The sequence below is a fragment of the Urtica dioica genome, chromosome 11, assembly GCF_054948205.1.
Source record: "Urtica dioica subsp. dioica isolate 48M chromosome 11, U.dioica_male_clone48M_v1_H2, whole genome shotgun sequence".
NCBI lineage: Eukaryota > Viridiplantae > Streptophyta > Magnoliopsida > Rosales > Urticaceae > Urtica > Urtica dioica.
In genome coordinates this window covers 474,587-491,130 of record NC_142766.1, presented here as the reverse complement: position 1 = coordinate 491,130, position 16,544 = coordinate 474,587, and the positions used below count along the sequence as shown (strand labels likewise).

Here is a 16,544-nt window from a genome sequence, read left to right as displayed (position 1 = left end):
TAAAACTCCAAACTCCTAAACGAGATTTTGGACATTAAATTTGGAAATTCGTACGCCATTATATGCAAAATCTATTGATTGGACCCCGAATACTAACTTAAGACTAAAAATAAGAAGTAAAGCACCAACACTACAACGTTGGACGTCTAGAAGAACATAAGACACTAAATCTAGAACTTAGATATCGAAATCAAAACTTAGGACCCTAAACCAATAAACTTGGACCACATCTAAGAGCTTAAAATTGTAAATTAAATCATTGGAAATATAACCTAAATCTTAAAATCTCAAACCTTAAAATTACGATCCCGATTTACAACCTTGGATCTCAGATCTAAATATGTAGCCTAAATAAGAACATAGGACTCCAAACCTTGAATTTTTATCCTAAATAACGGCTTAGAGCCCCAAATATGGAACTTTAACCCTAAAACATTAACTTTATGCCCCAAATCTTGAACTTTGTATCGATAATACAAACTTAGAATCCCCATTCTAGAATATTTTATCCTAAATTGAAATTCTATACTCCAAATAACACTTTAAACCGATTATCTTGATCTTAAGACATCGAAATTGGAACGTTGGACGACAAAATATAAATTTGGACAATTACTCTATGACTTTGGTCCCCAAATTACTTAGGATGCCAAATTAGAACTAAGGTCCCAAAATAAGAATTATGACCTAAAATAAGAACTTCGGACACCTAATTCGAACTTAGGACACTATACCTAGAATATTAGACCGCAAATAAGAGCCATGGATCCCAAATAAGCACTCCGGACGTATTTGAACTTAAAATCTAGACCTTTGGACCGAAATCTGGGCTTTGGACCGCAAATTCAAAACTTTGGACACGAAATAAGAACACCGGACTCCAAATCTAGTACTTTGGACCCTAAAGTAGAACTTGGGTCCCAAAATCTGTAAGTTTTATCATTAAGTAAGAACTTAGGACCCAAAATCTAGAACCTTTGACACCCAATATACAACTTTGAAAAGCAAAAGAGAAACTAGGTCTGCAAAATATAAAAACTCTAGGCCATTAAACTAGAAGTTTTTACCCTAAATCTAGAATATTGTCTCGTAAATAAGAACTTTCAACTCCAAGTAAGGGCTTAAAACCGCTAATCTAGAACAAATGAAACCATGTCTAGGATTTTAGACCTCAAATACGAACTTTACGGATATAGAACTTTGACCCCCAAATCTTGAACCTTGGACTTAAACTCTTGATATTTTGATGCCTAATAAGAACCAAGGACCCCAACTCTATAACTTTGGACCCCTAAAAAGATTTTAGGCTAACAAACTAGAACATTGGGCCAAAAATCTAGAACATTGGATTCGTATTAAGAATTTTAGACTTTAAATCTAGATATGAAGCCCCGTATAAGAACTAGGGACCTAGAATGTAGAACAATGAACCCAAAACGTGAAACTATGATCACCTAATAACAACTTAGGTCCGACAAACTAAAACTCCAAACTCCTAAACGAGATTTTGGACATTAAATTTGGAAATTCGTACGCCATTATATGCAAAATCTATTGATTGGACCCCGAATACTAACTTAAGACTAAAAATAAGAAGTAAAGCACCAAAACTACAACGTTGGACGTCTAGAAGAACATAAGACACTAAATCTAGAACTTAGATATCGAAATCAAAACTTAGGACCCTAAACCAATAAACTTGGACCACATCTAAGAGCTTAAAATTGTAAATTAAATCATTGGAAATATAACCTAAATCTTAAAATCTCAAACCTTAAAATTACGATCCCGATTTACAACCTTGGATCTCAGATCTAAATATGTAGCCTAAATAAGAACATAGGACTCCAAACCTTGAATTTTTATCCTAAATAACGGCTTAGAGCCCCAAATATGGAACTTTAACCCTAAAACATTAACTTTATACCCCAAATCTTGAAATTTGTATCGATAATACAAACTTAGAATCCCCATTCTAGAATATTTTATCCTAAATTAAAATTCTATACTCCAAATAACACTTTAAACCGATTATCTTGATCTTAAGACATCGAAATTGGAACGTTAGACGACAAAATATAAATTTGGACAATTACTCTATGACTTTGGTCCCCAAATTACTTAGGATGCCAAATTAGAACTAAGGTCCCAAAATAAGAATTATGACCTAAAATAAGAACTTCGGACACCTAATTCGAACTTAGGACACTAAACCTAGAATATTAGACCGCAAATAAGAGCCATGGATCCCAAATAAGCACTCCGGACGTATTTGAACTTAAAATCTAGACCTTTGGACCGAAATCTGGGCTTTGGACCGCAAATTCAAAACTTTGGACACGAAATAAGAACACCGGACTCCAAATCTAGAACTTTGGACCCTAAAGTAGAACTTGGGTCCCAAAATCTGTAAGTTTTATCATTAAGTAAGAACTTAGGACCCAAAATCTAGAACCTTTGACACCCAATATACAACTTTGAAAAGCAAAAGAGAAACTAGGTCTGCAAAATATAAAAACTCTAGGCCATTAAACTAGAAGTTTTTACCCTAAATCTAGAATATTGTCTCGTAAATAAGAACTTTCAACTCCAAGTAAGGGCTTAAAACCGCTAATCTAGAACAAATGAAACCATGTCTAGGATTTTAGACCTCAAATACGAACTTTACGGATATAGAACTTTGACCCCCAAATCTTGAACCTTGGACTTAAACTCTTGATATTTTGATGCCTAATAAGAACCAAGGACCCCAACTCTATAACTTTGGACCCCTAAAAAGATTTTAGGCTAACAAACTAGAACATTGGGCCAAAAATCTAGAACATTGGATTCGTGTTAAGAATTTTAGACTTTAAATCTAGATATGAAGCCCCGTATAAGAACTAGGGACCTAGAATGTAGAACAATGAACCCAAAACGTGAAACTATGATCACCTAATAACAACTTAGGTCCGACAAACTAAAACTCCAAACTCCTAAACGAGATTTTGGACATTAAATTTGGAAATTCGTACGCCATTATATGCAAAATCTATTGATTGGACCCCGAATACTAACTTAAGACTAAAAATAAGAAGTAAAGCACCAAAACTATAACGTTGGACGTCTAGAAGAACATAAGACACTAAATCTAGAACTTAGATATCGAAATCAAAACTTAGGACCCTAAACCAATAAACTTGGACCACATCTAAGAGCTTAAAATTGTAAATTAAATCATTGGAAATATAACCTAAATCTTAAAATCTCAAACCTTAAAATTACGATCCCGATTTACAACCTTGGATCTCAGATCTAAATATGTAGCCTAAATAAGAACATAGGACTCCAAACCTTGAATTTTTATCCTAAATAACGGCTTAGAGCCCCAAATATGGAACTTTAACCCTAAAACATTAACTTTATACCCCAAATCTTGAACTTTGTATCGATAATACAAACTTAGAATCCCCATTCTAGAATATTTTATCCTAAATTGAAATTCTATACTCCAAATAACACTTTAAACCGATTATCTTGATCTTAAGACATCGAAATTGGAACGTTGGACGACAAAATATAAATTTGGACAATTACTCTATGACTTTGGTCCCCAAATTACTTAGGATGCCAAATTAGAACTAAGGTCCCAAAATAAGAATTATGACCTAAAATAAGAACTTCGGACACCTAATTCGAACTTAGGACACTAAACCTAGAATATTAGACCGCAAATAAGAGCCATGGATCCCAAATAAGCACTCCGGACGTATTTGAACTTAAAATCTAGACCTTTGGACCGAAATCTGGGCTTTGGACCGCAAATTCAAAACTTTGGACACGAAATAAGAACACCGGACTCCAAATCTAGAACTTTGGACCCTAAAGTAGAACTTGGGTCCCAAAATCTGTAAGTTTTATCATTAAGTAAGAACTTAGGACCCAAAATCTAGAACCTTTGACACCCAATATACAACTTTGAAAAGCAAAAGAGAAACTAGGTCTGCAAAATATAAAAACTCTAGGCCATTAAACTAGAAGTTTTTACCCTAAATCTAGAATATTGTCTCGTAAATAAGAACTTTCAACTCCAAGTAAGGGCTTAAAACCGCTAATCTAGAACAAATGAAACCATGTCTAGGATTTTAGACCTCAAATACGAACTTTACGGATATAGAACTTTGACCCCCAAATCTTGAACCTTGGACTTAAACTCTTGATATTTTGATGCCTAATAAGAACCAAGGACCCCAACTCTATAACTTTGGACCCCTAAAAAGATTTTAGGCTAACAAACTAGAACATTGGGCCAAAAATCTAGAACATTGGATTCGTATTAAGAATTTTAGACTTTAAATCTAGATATGAAGCCCCGTATAAGAACTAGGGACCTAGAATGTAGAACAATGAACCCAAAACGTGAAACTATGATCACCTAATAACAACTTAGGTCCGACAAACTAAAACTCCAAACTCCTAAACGAGATTTTGGACATTAAATTTGGAAATTCGTACGCCATTATATGCAAAATCTATTGATTGGACCCCGAATACTAACTTAAGACTAAAAATAAGAAGTAAAGCACCAAAACTACAACGTTGGACGTCTAGAAGAACATAAGACACTAAATCTAGAACTTAGATATCGAAATCAAAACTTAGGACCCTAAACCAATAAACTTGGACCACATCTAAGAGCTTAAAATTGTAAATTAAATCATTGGAAATATAACCTAAATCTTAAAATCTCAAACCTTAAAATTACGATCCCGATTTACAACCTTGGATCTCAGATCTAAATATGTAGCCTAAATAAGAACATAGGACTCCAAACCTTGAATTTTTATCCTAAATAACGGCTTAGAGCCCCAAATATGGAACTTTAACCCTAAAACATTAACTTTATACCCCAAATCTTGAAATTTGTATCGATAATACAAACTTAGAATCCCCATTCTAGAATATTTTATCCTAAATTGAAATTCTATACTCCAAATAACACTTTAAACCGATTATCTTGATCTTAAGACATCGAAATTGGAACGTTGGACGACAAAATATAAATTTGGACAATTACTCTATGACTTTGGTCCCCAAATTACTTAGGATGCCAAATTAGAACTAAGGTCCCAAAATAAGAATTATGACCTAAAATAAGAACTTCGGACACCTAATTCGAACTTAGGACACTAAACCTAGAATATTAGACCGCAAATAAGAGCCATGGATCCCAAATAAGCACTCCGGACGTATTTGAACTTAAAATCTAGACCTTTGGACCGAAATCTGGGCTTTGGACCGCAAATTCAAAACTTTGGACACGAAATAAGAACACCGGACTCCAAATCTAGAACTTTGGACCCTAAAGTAGAACTTGGGTCCCAAAATCTGTAAGTTTTATCATTAAGTAAGAACTTAGGACCCAAAATCTAGAACCTTTGACACCCAATATACAACTTTGAAAAGCAAAAGAGAAACTAGGTCTGCAAAATATAAAAACTCTAGGCCATTAAACTAGAAGTTTTTACCCTAAATCTAGAATATTGTCTCGTAAATAAGAACTTTCAACTCCAAGTAAGGGCTTAAAACCGCTAATCTAGAACAAATGAAACCATGTCTAGGATTTTAGACCTCAAATACGAACTTTACGGATATAGAACTTTGACCCCCAAATCTTGAACCTTGGACTTAAACTCTTGATATTTTGATGCCTAATAAGAACCAAGGACCCCAACTCTATAACTTTGGACCCCTAAAAAGATTTTAGGCTAACAAACTAGAACATTGGGCCAAAAATCTAGAACATTGGATTCGTGTTAAGAATTTTAGACTTTAAATCTAGATATGAAGCCCCGTATAAGAACTAGGGACCTAGAATGTAGAACAATGAACCCAAAACGTGAAACTATGATCACCTAATAACAACTTAGGTCCGACAAACTAAAACTCCAAACTCCTAAACGAGATTTTGGACATTAAATTTGGAAATTCGTACGCCATTATATGCAAAATCTATTGATTGGACCCCGAATACTAACTTAAGACTAAAAATAAGAAGTAAAGCACCAAAACTATAACGTTGGACGTCTAGAAGAACATAAGACACTAAATCTAGAACTTAGATATCGAAATCAAAACTTAGGACCCTAAACCAATAAACTTGGACCACATCTAAGAGCTTAAAATTGTAAATTAAATCATTGGAAATATAACCTAAATCTTAAAATCTCAAACCTTAAAATTACGATCCCGATTTACAACCTTGGATCTCAGATCTAAATATGTAGCCTAAATAAGAACATAGGACTCCAAACCTTGAATTTTTATCCTAAATAACGGCTTAGAGCCCCAAATATGGAACTTTAACCCTAAAACATTAACTTTATACCCCAAATCTTGAACTTTGTATCGATAATACAAACTTAGAATCCCCATTCTAGAATATTTTATCCTAAATTGAAATTCTATACTCCAAATAACACTTTAAACCGATTATCTTGATCTTAAGACATCGAAATTGGAACGTTGGACGACAAAATATAAATTTGGACAATTACTCTATGACTTTGGTCCCCAAATTACTTAGGATGCCAAATTAGAACTAAGGTCCCAAAATAAGAATTATGACCTAAAATAAGAACTTCGGACACCTAATTCGAACTTAGGACACTAAACCTAGAATATTAGACCGCAAATAAGAGCCATGGATCCCAAATAAGCACTCCGGACGTATTTGAACTTAAAATCTAGACCTTTGGACCGAAATCTGGGCTTTGGACCGCAAATTCAAAACTTTGGACACGAAATAAGAACACCGGACTCCAAATCTAGAACTTTGGACCCTAAAGTAGAACTTGGGTCCCAAAATCTGTAAGTTTTATCATTAAGTAAGAACTTAGGACCCAAAATCTAGAACCTTTGACACCCAATATACAACTTTGAAAAGCAAAAGAGAAACTAGGTCTGCAAAATATAAAAACTCTAGGCCATTAAACTAGAAGTTTTTACCCTAAATCTAGAATATTGTCTCGTAAATAAGAACTTTCAACTCCAAGTAAGGGCTTAAAACCGCTAATCTAGAACAAATGAAACCATGTATAGGATTTTAGACCTCAAATACGAACTTTACGGATATAGAACTTTGACCCCCAAATCTTGAACCTTGGACTTAAACTCTTGATATTTTGATGCCTAATAAGAACCAAGGACTCCAACTCTATAACTTTGGACCCCTAAAAAGATTTTAGGCTAACAAACTAGAACATTGGGCCAAAAATCTAGAACATTGGATTCGTATTAAGAATTTTAGACTTTAAATCTAGATATGAAGCCCCGTATAAGAACTAGGGACCTAGAATGTAGAACAATGAACCCAAAACGTGAAACTATGATCACCTAATAACAACTTAGGACCGACAAACTAAAACTCCAAACTCCTAAACGAGATTTTGGACATTAAATTTGGAAATTCGTACGCCATTATATGCAAAATCTATTGATTGGACCCCGAATACTAACTTAAGACTAAAAATAAGAAGTAAAGCACCAAAACTACAACGTTGGACGTCTAGAAGAACATAAGACACTAAATCTAGAACTTAGATATCGAAATCAAAACTTAGGACCCTAAACCAATAAACTTGGACCACATCTAAGAGCTTAAAATTGTAAATTAAATCATTGGAAATATAACCTAAATCTTAAAATCTCAAACCTTAAAATTACGATCCCAATTTACAACCTTGGATCTCAGATCTAAATATGTAGCCTAAATAAGAACATAGGACTCCAAACCTTGAATTTTTATCCTAAATAACGGCTTAGAGCCCCAAATATGGAACTTTAACCCTAAAACATTAACTTTATACCCCAAATCTTGAACTTTGTATCGATAATACAAACTTAGAATCCCCATTCTAGAATATTTTATCCTAAATTGAAATTCTATACTCCAAATAACACTTTAAACCGATTATCTTGATCTTAAGACATCGAAATTGGAACGTTGGACGACAAAATATAAATTTGGACAATTACTCTATGACTTTGGTCCCCAAATTACTTAGGATGCCAAATTAGAACTAAGGTCCCAAAATAAGAATCATGACCTAAAATAAGAACTTCGGACACCTAATTCGAACTTGGGACACTAAACCTAGAATATTAGACCGCAAATAAGAGCCATGGATCCCAAATAAGCACTCCGGACGTATTTGAACTTAAAATCTAGACCTTTGGACCGAAATCTGGGCTTTGGACCGCAAATTCAAAACTTTGGACACGAAATAAGAACACCGGACTCCAAATCTAGAACTTTGGACCCTAAAGTAGAACTTGGCTCCCAAAATCTATAAGTTTTATCATTAAGTAAGAACTTAGGACCCAAAATCTAGAACCTTTGACACCCAATATACAACTTTGAAAAGCAAAAGAGAAACTAGGTCTGCAAAATATAAAAACTCTAGGCCATTAAACTAGAAGTTTTTACCCTAAATCTAGAATATTGTCTCGTAAATAAGAACTTTCAACTCCAAGTAAGGGCTTAAAACCGCTAATCTAGAACAAATGAAACCATGTCTAGGATTTTAGACCTCAAATACGAACTTTACGGATATAGAACTTTGACCCCCAAATCATAAACCTTGGACCTAAACTCTTGATATTTTGATGCCTAATAAGAACCAAGGACCCCAAATCTATAACTTTGGACCCCTAAAAAGATTTTAGGCTAACAAACTAGAACATTGGGCCAAAAATCTAGAACATTGGATTCGTATTAAGAATTTTAGACTTTAAATCTAGATATGAAGCCCCGTATAAGAACTAGGGACCTAGAATGTAGAACAATGAACCCAAAACGTGAAACTATGATCACCTAATAACAACTTAGGACCGACAAACTAAAACTCCAAACTCCTAAACGAGATTTTGGACATTAAATTTGGAAATTCGTACGCCATTATATGCAAAATCTATTGATTGGACCCCGAATACTAACTTAAGACTAAAAATAAGAAGTAAAGCACCAAAACTACAACGTTGGACGTCTAGAAGAACATAAGACACTAAATCTAGAACTTAGATATCGAAATCAAAACTTAGGACCCTAAACCAATAAACTTGGACCACATCTAAGAGCTTAAAATCGTAAATTAAATAATTGGAAATATAACCTAAAACTTAAAATCTCAAACCTTAAAATTACGATCCCAATTTACAACCTTGGATTTCAGATCTAAATATGTAGCCTAAATAAGAACATAGGACTCCAAACCTTGAATTTTTATCCTAAATAACGGCTTAGAGCCCCAAATATGGAACTTTAACCCTAAAACATTAACTTTATACCCCAAATCTTGAACTTTGTATCGATAATACAAACTTAGAATCCCCATTCTAGAATATTTTATCCTAAATTGAAATTCTATACTCCAAATAACACTTTAAACCGATTATCTTGATCTTAAGACATCGAAATTGGAACGTTGGACGACAAAATATAAATTTGGACAATTACTCTATGACTTTGGTCCCCAAATTACTTAGGATGCCAAATTAGAACTAAGGTCCCAAAATAAGAATTATGACCTAAAATAAGAACTTCGGACACCTAATTCGAACTTGGGACACTAAACCTAGAATATTAGACCGCAAATAAGAGCCATGGATCCCAAATAAGCACTCCGGACGTATTTGAAATTAAAATCTAGACCTTTGGACCGAAATCTGGGGTTTGGACCGCAAATTCAAAACTTTGGACACGAAATAAGAACACCGGACTCCAAATCTAGAACTTTGGACCCTAAAGTAGAACTTGGCTCCCAAAATCTATAAGTTTTATCATTAAGTAAGAACTTAGGACCCAAAATCTAGAACCTTTGACATCCAATATACAACTTTGAAAAGCAAAAGAGAAACTAGGTCTGCAAAATATAAAAACTCTAGGCCATTAAACTAGAAGTTTTTACCCTAAATCTAGAATATTGTCTCGTAAATAAGAACTTTCAACTCCAAGTAAGGGCTTAAAACCGCTAATCTAGAACAAATGAAACCATGTCTAGGATTTTAGACCTCAAATACGAACTTTACGGATATAGAACTTTGACCCCCAAATCATGAACCTTGGACCTAAACTCTTGATATTTTGATGCCTAATAAGAACCAAGGACCCCAAATCTATAACTTTGGACCCCTAAAAAGATTTTAGGCTAACAAACTAGAACATTGGGCCAAAAATCTAGAACATTGGATTCGTATTAAGAATTTTAGACTTTAAATCTAGATATGAAGCCCCGTATAAGAACTAGGGACCTAGAATGTAGAACAATGAACCCAAAACGTGAAACTATGATCACCTAATAACAACTTAGGACCGACAAACTAAAACTCCAAACTCCTAAACGAGATTTTGGACATTAAATTTGGAAATTCGTACGCCATTATATGCAAAATCTATTGATTGGACCCCGAATACTAACTTAAGACTAAAAATAAGAAGTAAAGCACCAAAACTACAATGTTGGACGTCTAGAAGAACATAAGACACTAAATCTAGAACTTAGATATCGAAATCAAAACTTAGGACCCTAAACCTATAAACTTGGACCACATCTAAGAGCTTATGATTCTAAATAAGATCATTGGAAATATAACCTAAAACTTAAAATCTCAAACCTTAAAATTACGATCCCGATTTACAACCTTGGATCTCAGATCTAAATATGTAGCCTAAAAAAGAACATAGGACTCCAAACCTTGAATTTTTATCCTAAATAACGGCTTAGATCCCCAAATATGGAACTTTAACCCTAAAACATTAACTTTATACCCCAAATCTTGAACATTGTATCGATAATACAAACTTAGAATCCCCATTCTAGAATATTTTATCCTAAATTGAAATTATATACTCCAAATAAAAAGTTTAAACCGATCGTCTTGATCTTAAGACATCGAAATTGGAACGTTGGACGACAAAATATAAATTTGGACAATTACTCTATGACTTTGGTCCCCAAATTACTTAGGATGCCAAATTAGAACTAAGGTCCCAAAATAAGAATTATGACCTAAAATAAGAACTTCGGACACCTAATTCGAACTTAGGACACTAAACCTAGAATATTAGACCGCAAATAAGAGCCATGGATCCCAAATAAGCACTCCGGATGTATTTGAACTTAAAATCTAGACCTTTTGATATGATCCTTACCAACAAATGTGATAAGACCCAATAACAATGATTGGAAAAAGACCCCAAGATCTGCAAAGGACTAGAATGTTGAGACTTGACCCAATATCTAGAGAGATAAGAACCAAGCCTAAAATATATATGACGCCACACCAAGATACTCAAGATGATCACTTAAGAATCAAGATGATAAGTCAAGTTGCTGAACGCCACAAGAAAACTTTATAAGTTCAAAAAGTCTTTTCAAGAACAAGAAAGACACAAACTCACATATATTTCATTCAAAGGGGAATTGTCTGATTACATTCTCCTAAACACTTATTTATAGCCTTGGAGAGGCTTTACAATCAGCCAAAAACGTTTTGCTCCAACAGCTCTAAAAACAACATTTAAGACACTAGTAATAAAAGCTGAAATCTAAATGCAAATAACTCTCAGCCCTTATAACATTGAAACTGAAAGTTTTTGACATAAAAACACACAAAACAACACACTAAATGGGTATAAACACCCCAAATTCGTCCAACTATTCTGAGTGGTTACAAAAGTAACTCCCAAAAGAGTGAACAGCCTTATTTATTGTTAGAAATGTGGATCCAATGCCTAAAAACGACCTAGACATTCTGATTACTCTTGTAGAACCTTAATCATTGTAATTAGGCTCTCTTGCTTTAGATTTGCCTCCACTTTGGGCCCAAATGAACTAACTTGTTGAATCAGCCCATTTAGAGCCTCTTTGAATTGTTTGGCCTTAAACCTTGTGAGAGGCCCACTAGGCAAACTTAATTGACCACTTGAAAGTTTTCTTTTAGTCATCTCAGGTCCACTTGTATCCATTTGAGCTCCTTGATCACTTGCATCCACTTTAGCTCCTCGATTCTCATCATTCTCCCCCTCTTGAAAGCGATTTGTCCTCAAATCATCACCTACATCAAAATATGATAGATCAGAAACATTAAAGCTTGCACTAACACCATACTCACCAGGTAAGTCAAGCTTGTAGGCATTGTCATGGATGCGCTCCAGAACCTGGAATGGTCCGTCACCCCTTGGAAGTAATTTGGAACGCCTTTGCTCAGGGAATCGCTCCTTTCTCATGTGCAACCAAACCCAGTCCCCTGGCTCAAAAATCACTTTCTTGCGGCTCTTGTTGGCATTCTTTGCGTATTGCTCAGTCCGTCGCTCTATGTTTTGGCTTGTCTTCTCATGAATCTGTTTCACAAGATCTGCCTTCTTTTTCCCATCCAAGTTAACTTGCTCACCAATAGGTAAAGGAATCAAATCCAAAGGTGTTATTGGATTAAAAACATAAACAATTTCAAAAGGAGAGAACTTAGTTGCAGAGTGAACACTACGATTATATGAAAATTCAACATGTGGGAAACAATCTTCCCAAGCTTTCAGGTTCTTTTGAATGATAGAACGCAACAAAGTGGATAATGATCTATTTACCACTTCAGTTTGCCCATCGGTTTGTGGATGACAAGTAGTAGAAAACAATAGTTTTGTTCCAAAGCTTTCCCCACAACGTTTTCCAAAAATAGCTCAAGAATCTCGCATCTCTATCAGAAACAATTGTGCGAGGCATGCCATGCAACCTAACAATCTCTTTGAAAAACAGGTCAGCAATGTTTGATGCGTTATCAGTTTTGTGACATGCAATAAAATGTGCCATTTTAGAAAATCGATCAACGACCACAAAAACAGAATCTCTCCCCCTCTTAGTCCTTGGTAATCCCAAAACGAAGTCCATTGAAATATCAACCCAAGGTGCACTAGGAATCGGAAGTGGTGTATACAAACCATGTGGTTGTTGTTTAGACTTGGCCTGTTTACAAGTTATGCATCGCTCACAAATCTTTTCAACATCTCGTTTCATATAGGGCCAATAGAAATGTTCATGCTACACACCCAATGTCTTAGCTACCCCAAAATGACCCATCAAACCACCAGAATGTGCTTCTCTAACAAGTAGTTCACGTAATGAAGAATGAGGAATGCATAATTTATTTTCACGAAATAGAAAACCATCATGAATAAAAAATTTGCCATTCGCCCCATTAGAACAACATTCAAAAGCCGCCCCAAAATCAGAATCAGAAGCATACAATTCCTTAATGTACTCAAATCCAAGCAACTTAGAATCTAGAGTAGAGAGTAGAACGTACCTGCGAGATAATGCATCTGCCACAACATTCTCCTTACCTTGCTTTTATTTGATCACATATGGAAATGTTTCAATGAACTCCACCCATTTCGCATGTCGTCTATTCAATTTGTGTTGGCCTTTCAAATGCTTCAACGACTCATGATCCGTATGTATCACAAATTCTTTAGGCCAAAGATAGTGCTGCCAATTTTCCAAAGTCCTCACCAATGCATATAATTCCTTATCATAAGTAGGATAGTTCAGGGCTGCCCCACTCAACTTTTCACTAAAATACGCAATTGGTCTTCCTTCTTGCATCAAAACTCCACCAATTCCTAAACCTGAAGCATCACACTCAATTTCAAACGTTTTAGTGAAGTTAGGCAAAATAAGCAAAGGAGCATTAGTTAATTTTTTCTTGATCAGTCTGAATGCCTTTTCTTGCTCAGCTCCCCATTTAAATGGGATGTTCTTCTTGATGACTTCGGTTAGCGGCGCTGCAAGGCTACTAAAGTCTCGAACAAATCGTCGATAAAAACTAGCCTAACCATGAAAACTTCTTACCTGACTTACCGAAGTAGGTGTTGGCCAATCGTGAATTGCCTTCACCTTTTCCTCATCAACTTCAATCCCTTTAGCACTTACAACAAAACCAAGAAACACAAGCTTATCCGTGCAAAATGTACATTTCTTAAGATTTCCAAATAAGCTTTTTTTCCTCAAAACTTCTAAAACCAATTTTAGATGTGCAACATGATCCTCAAGGTTTTTGCTATAAATCAGAATATCATCAAAGTAGACAACAACAAAATGTCCAAGGAAAGTACGTAAAACATGGTTCATAAGTCTCATGAATGTGCTCGGGGCATTGGTTAACCCAAAAGGCATAACTAACCATTCATACAATCCATATTTTGTCTTAAATGCAGTTTTCCACTCATCTCCTTCTTTCATTCTAATCTGATGATATCCACTCTTAAGATCAATTTTAGAAAACACACACGATCCATGCAATTCATCCAGCATATCATCTAAACGAGGAATAGGATGTCGATACTTTACCGTGATGTTGTTGATGGCTCGACAATCAACACACATTCTCCATGTCCCATCCTTCTTCGGCACTAGAATCACCGGAACAGCACACGGACTCATGCTTTCTCTCACATGTCCCTTCTCCATTAGCTCACTGACTTGCCGCTCAAGTTCCTTAGTCTCCTCCGGATTACTTCTATAGGCTGGTCGTTTTGGAATTGTGGAGCCAGGAACAAAGTCGATTTGATGTTCGATCCCTCGAATAGGAGGTAAACCAGGAGGTACCTCTTCCGGAAACACATCTACAAATTCCTGCAAAAGAGAGAAAACGTTGCTCGGCAAAGATCCGGCAAGATCATCAGTACATAAAAAGGCCTCCTTGTACATGAGTACTATAAGGGCTTGATGGGTGAATAATGCCCTCTTGATCTCACTTTTTTTTGCCATGAGACTAACTTTTTCACTCATGTTTCTCTCTTTCTTTTCAAATTCCTTTTTTTCATCTTTTTCTCTTTCTTTTTCTCTTTCTTTTTCTTTTTCTTTTTCTTTTTCTCTTTCTTTTTCTTTTTCTTTTTCTCTTTTTGTTTGTAATTTCAATTGATCAGCAAGAACTTGATTGGGACTTAATGGTACAAGTGTAACAGGTTGCTCTTTAAGAGTAAAAGAGTATCGATTGGTGAAACCATCATGTGAGACCCTCCTATCAAATTGCCATGGCCTCCCCAAAAGCATGTGACAAGCCTCCATCGGTACCACATCACAAAGCACCTGATCTTCATACTTGCCAATCGAAAATGCCACAAGAACTTATTTTGTCACCTTGATGTTTCCACTATCATTAAGCCATTGAAGAAGGTAGGGTCGTGGATGCTTCAAGGTAGGCAGCGCCAATTTCTCGACAAGTTCATTGCTCGCGACATTCGTGCAACTTCCTCCATCAATAATCACACTACACACTTTCCGGTTCACGAAGCATCGAGTATGAAACAAATTCTCGCGCTGATTATTTTCTTCTTTCTTCACTTGTGCACTAAGAGCTCTCATCGCCACTAATAGTTCTCCATCGACTGGGTATTCACCATCGCTGCAATCCTCAAGTATTGGCATGTCCTCATCTACTTCATCTTCCTCATCCTCCGACTCAAGCTGACCTTGTGCGTTTATCACCATAACCCTCTTGTTTGGGCACTCGCTGGCTATATATCCTGAATCTCTACATTTGAAACACTTTATATCACGTGTTTTAGTAGAATTAGCCTCTTTGTTACCTTGTGTAGCCCCTGGTTGTTGTATGACGTTTTTCAAAGTGTCAAATTTAGGCTTGTTTGCTTGAAATTCATCTCGTCTAGAGGCTGCCCTCCACGAATTTGTTGACGACATACTTGGTCCTCTCCTAGCCATGTTCCTTCGCTTTAGTTGCTGCTCCGCTTTGATGGCTTGGTGCACCATATCGGTCAACTCCACGTGATGTTGCATCTCCACGACATCCGCTATCTCACGATTTAGTCCATGCAAGAATCTGGCCATCGTTGCTTCTCTGTCCTCCACCACGTTTGCCCTTATCATTGCCACCTCCATCTCCTTGACATACTCATCTACACTCTTTATTCCTTGAGTTAGACGCTGCAATTTGTTGTACAACTCCCGATGGTAATAACTTGGAATGAATCGCCGCCTCATGATGGCTTTCATCTCCTCCCATGTCTCCACCGTGCGCTCTCTATTTCTCCTCCTTTCTTTCAACAACTGATCCCACCATATTATGGCATAATCAGTGAACTCAATCGCTGCGAGCTTCACCTTCTTCATCTCCGAGTAGTTATGACACTCGAACACCATCTCTATCTTTTGCTCCCACTCCAAATAGACTTCAGGTTCATTTCTCCCCTGAAAAGAAGGTATGGTCACCTTTATACTCCCCAAATCATCATCCCTTCCAGGCCTTCCCCTCCTAGCTTCTCTATTCCCATTACCACGCCCAAACCTGCCCCGGTTATGTTGACGCTCTTCTCCACCATCTTCAGCAACCTCGTCTTCAACACCTTCCGATACATCACCCTCTTCTTCAGCTCTGTGTGCTCGTCTATTGGGAACATTTGGTGCATGATTTGCTGCCATCCCTTCTATTCCATCAATCCTCGCATTTAGTTGCTCAAACTTCTCCGTCATCAAACCCACGAATGCCTCCAT

At 36.0% G+C, this 16,544-nt stretch overlaps 1 pseudogene; it reads right to left on the bottom strand.

The window, feature by feature from the left end:
- Positions 1-11,797: 11,797 nt before the first annotated feature.
- Positions 11,798-16,544, bottom strand: LOC149380602 (uncharacterized; annotated as a pseudogene).